Source organism: Triticum aestivum, chromosome 5A (assembly GCF_018294505.1).
Source record: "Triticum aestivum cultivar Chinese Spring chromosome 5A, IWGSC CS RefSeq v2.1, whole genome shotgun sequence".
NCBI classification, from domain to species: domain Eukaryota; kingdom Viridiplantae; phylum Streptophyta; class Magnoliopsida; order Poales; family Poaceae; genus Triticum; species Triticum aestivum.
In genome coordinates, this window is record NC_057806.1 from 140,270,217 (window position 1) to 140,274,833 (window position 4,617).

The window sequence follows — 4,617 nt, forward strand, 5'->3', positions numbered from 1 at the left end:
CGAGGTTGGGGACGGGGTCGGGGCGGCGGGCGCACGGCGGAGGGCGGCGATGTAGGGGGGTGTCAAGGTCGGGGTCGGGGGCGGCATCGAGGTCACGGTCGGGGGCGGGGGCGGCGTCGAAGGTGTGCGGAGAGCGATGGGTCGCGCGCGGCGGCCGACGACGATGCAGGGCGGCGACAGCGGAGGAGTAGGGATTTGGGGGAAGTGGTCGTGGGGGAAGAACAAACCGCGTGGTTAAGTTAAAAGTAGCAGTAGCGCGTTCCAGGAAGTGTGCTGCTGCTACAGTAGCTATAGCGTGTTTCTTAACAAGCGCTACTGCTATTCCTTCTCTTTTTTATTTGCTTTCCCTTTAATTTTATTTTCATTCGCAGTAGCGCCTTTGTTCGTAAACGCGCTGCTACAAAACAAGTAGCGGTAGCGCGGTTCCACGTAGATCGCTACTACTATGTGTAGCCTATCGGCTAAGCCGTGGGAATTTTAGTAGTAGCGCTTTTGTACTCGGGTGCGCTATTGCTATAACTGTATCTGTAGCGCGGTTTAAAATACCCCGTTGCTGCTAATTAGCACCAGCGTACATTTTTATCCCGCGCTACTGCTAATGTTCTGTGTATAAGGTTTTCCCTAGTAGTGATGGATAGAGGGGCCGATAGGTGGGAGGGCATGGGAGAGAGAGCACGGGAAATGAGAGTGGTCTAGAGAGAGAGAGACGAATATGACGTCACAGCAAGAGATTCCCTTGAGTGTGTATATGCAAGGGGGAGTGGATAGAGGCACCAGGAGAATATAATTTTTTTGTGTTGTGTCTGTGTTGGTATGTGTGGGTGTGAGAAGATAACGAGACGTGGCGTAGAGGGTGTGTCACCGCGTGAGGTCCGGTGGGTCGAGGTGAGGCCCTTCGTTCGGTTCTGTCCTGTGCCACATTGGTCGGCCCGTGACGCATTTAGGGAGACCCATGGTTGACTAGTCGTACAAGACAAAGATAGCATAATTGAGAAGGACTCTATGTCCACTGACACAGCCGGCTAGGATTTGTAACCCTGGGTTCTCGGACTAAGGTAACCCCTTTATCTCTGATATTACTATTCATCCAACCTAACTTTAAGGGGCATCCTACAGAATGCTCTACTAGAATCATACTCGTCGATTAGAAGAGAGGTGTGAGACAATGCATGAGAGATAGGCCTAAAGATAATGTGCGTACAGGAGACACGTAGGTAGGTCTGTGTATATAGAAAGGGTCGATGGGGATTGTGCGTGTGTATGCTTGCGAGAGGAAGAGTGCTTGTGATAAAGGTTAGTGAAAACAGTCATAAATGGTTACGAGAGGGGGGAGGGTTATATCGAGAGCATGTGTGCGAGAAAGACACATCGGGAGAGAGTATGTGAGCATGTGTGAGAGACCACCGATGGAGAGTGAAACTACACGTACAAGACTGCTGTACGCATTGATTAAAGATAGAAATTGTATCCAAATATTAGGATGGGATCATGATATTTGTAATCCGCATAAGGAAAGGTCATTGATCCATCAGACATCTAGATTCTATCGAATTTGAGCATGTCTATGTTATTATTCGACACAATTGATCCACATAGTTAGTATTTTGAACTCCAGACAATGCATCGCTTTAGCAATCGGATATAAACGTGAGTATAGTTCATGTTGTGTGTGTAAAGCACATTATACATACGAAAGTTACACAATGAACATTATAAATAGCTATCTATGAACTAGCATACATTTGAATTCAACTTAAGGTGGTTTAAAAAATCGAATTCAACATGAAGTCCATTCGATTATTTGAATTTGATATCATGGCATGTGTAAATCATACCTAAATTATGGGGCACCAATCTTTGCTTTGATTTTGTACATAATAGCATATCTAGTCGTGTACAAAATAGATTCTAATTTAGCCCCTCCATTCCAAAATAATTGTAGTTATAGGATTTTCAAGTGTCAAAAATTCAAAAAGAAGTGGATAATTTAATGAGGTTTTCAAACATACAAGGTCAAATTTAACGTTGTCTATTTAGGTCAATCCTCAAAGTTCAAGAGTACTCTAAACGTGAATGCTCGTGTTTCAAAATTTCGAACGAAGCGCCAAAAGAGCCTCTACTCGCCCGAAACCGCGTGAGACCAACGTTTGCTAGTACAAGGAAGTTACTTTTCTAATAACTCCAACCGTGAAACCTACTGGCCCGACGTCCAAAGGTCTAAACCGGGGTAGGTTTGTAGCTTCATCTAGATGCCACGCAACCGCCTCCGAAAAACATTCATACCCAATGGTCGCCTAAGCACACATGCGCGCGGCCGAAATCACTCCCGCCCACTACTTGGGACACCTGGGATTACCATCCTACCACCGACCCGCAGTAGGTCCGAAATTTAAGAGGGGGCAAAGTTTGTACTTTCCCCAAATATCAAACAAGCGCGTCTCATCTTCTGTTCAAAAAAGCGAAAAACAAGCGCGTCCTAGACCGAAACATGGTTCCCCCCTACCCCCCGCCCACCCGTCTGATTCCCCATTCGTACTCCATGGGCGCAAAAACTACCTCTCCACCAGCGGTGAAGCCCCGGCGTCCTCCGTCCGCCACCTCATTCCACCCATCAACCGCAGCCCTCCTCCATCACGCCGGAGCCAATACCCCGACGTCATTGTCCATCGCAACCTCAACCGCAACGCCCTCCACGGCTAGTAGTTGAAGCCGAGGCCGAGCCGTCCGTACCCAAGCCAGTTCAACCATGTCGTCTTGCGCCTCACCACTGTCGCTCCAACTTCGCCACCCTCCACCGCACCGGAGTTGTTCCTACTACGCCGTCCTTCGCCGCCTCGGATCTGCTTCCCCTCCGCCGACATACGGCCACGGCAACACAGTCAACAATTTGGTCATGGGTTCGTCCAAGCCTGCACCCTCCTCCAGAACATCGGTTTCCCCGGCAAAAAGAAGAAGATCGGCGCGACATGTGGAGGAGACCACACCAGCAACCGAAAATGGTACTCCTCTTCCCTTATTCGTGCAAATCTTATGTGTCTGCTTGCATGGTATTCATCCCACAGAAGACACTAGTTGACCGCTTCTTCTTGATACTAGATGTTCCTAGTAACTCGTGATGCACAAGGTTTCTCCTCATATACTATTTCACCTTAGCTAGAGGTCCGTCGCCCCCCAGAATTTCAATTCCTGGTCAGTTGATTCCCAATTAAGGAAGCATTCCCCAGCGTAACAGGGGCTAGTCCGCCTATTACGCCGGGGAAGCAGTGCCTCGGTATTTATCTTAGGGGCATGTGGGGCCTAGAGCTACTGGTGCTCGATCTGGAGGTCGGCCGAGATTAAAGGGATGGCCTGGGGGCGCTGCCAAGCACGGCGGTGGTGTGAGGTCGAGGGGAGGGCGGGGCGGCGGAGGCAGGGGTCTGGGACGGTGGTCGCTGACGGTTGGAGAAAGATCGTCAACAGTGACTGGCGGGAGGTAGACGAAGGCCATCTGCCTGTTCCTTATAGATCGGACGGTTCATTAAAAAATCGACTTAGCTATTTATTTTCATTTGACTGTTATCTTGATATGACCACATGTGGTGGTGTGCTGGAGGAGTACCTGCATTTCCTGTGCTCATATATTACAAAATCATACGGAGTAGAATATAATTTTGTTTGCCATGCAATGTTGTAGAGCTATCATATGTCTTCTGTCATTTATTTTTCATCCACCTGCTATCTGCTACTTTTACAGTACACTAGTTCTGCACGCACTTCACCCATACTCTCACTATTGTGTTTTTATGCGTATTTCAGACTTTGCTGCTATGAGAGAAGCAAAAAAAGGAAAGAGGGAAGTCGCTCCAGCACCGTACGCAGATAGGCCAGACACATTTCAGCCTTATAATAGGTGCAGTGTCAGCAGATGGAGACAGTAAACGTAGCTCTGGAGTTGATGACCTCGCTCGCAATGAACCACCATCCCATGTGCTTGCTTGAACTTCGCGGTGTCAGATGTGGTTGCATGTTTCATATGGTGTCTAGCTTGTATTCGGAAGGCCGAAGTCGGTCTTTATTAAGATAAGGAAAGATATTTCGTACATGAACCCCCATCCTGTGAGCACCAGAAGACAAATAGCTAGTCAGGGCACTGGCCGAGCTAGTGACAAGCCCAGCAAAGAGAGGCATCACCTGGAAGCCAACTAAAAATCCGCGATGGTGGCGAAGCAGTCCGCCTCCCACCAGGCCCTCAGGTCCTAGATGATCATGCTCACCACTCCAGCCAGATGTCTAGCTTGTATTGCTTTCAATTTGGTTAAATTGCATCTGCTTAGCTTACACATTATACCTTTGAATATGACATGCCTTTCTGTTTTTGGTACATACTAGTACATCTGTGTATTAACCATGTTCTTACATCAAACTAATGTTCTTGTGTATCCCTCATCGATCACTTATGATGAGGCAGTCAGGCAAGTGGATTACTCCTCATTTAAAGAATGCAGCGTCAGCCTCCTGACATGATTCTCAAGAAACAGCAAGGCTAGATGAAGATAGTGAACGTAGCTCTGTAGTTGATTACCGCATTTCCCCTACACTAGCATTGCAGGTGCTTGCTCTAACTTGGCAGCGTGATAT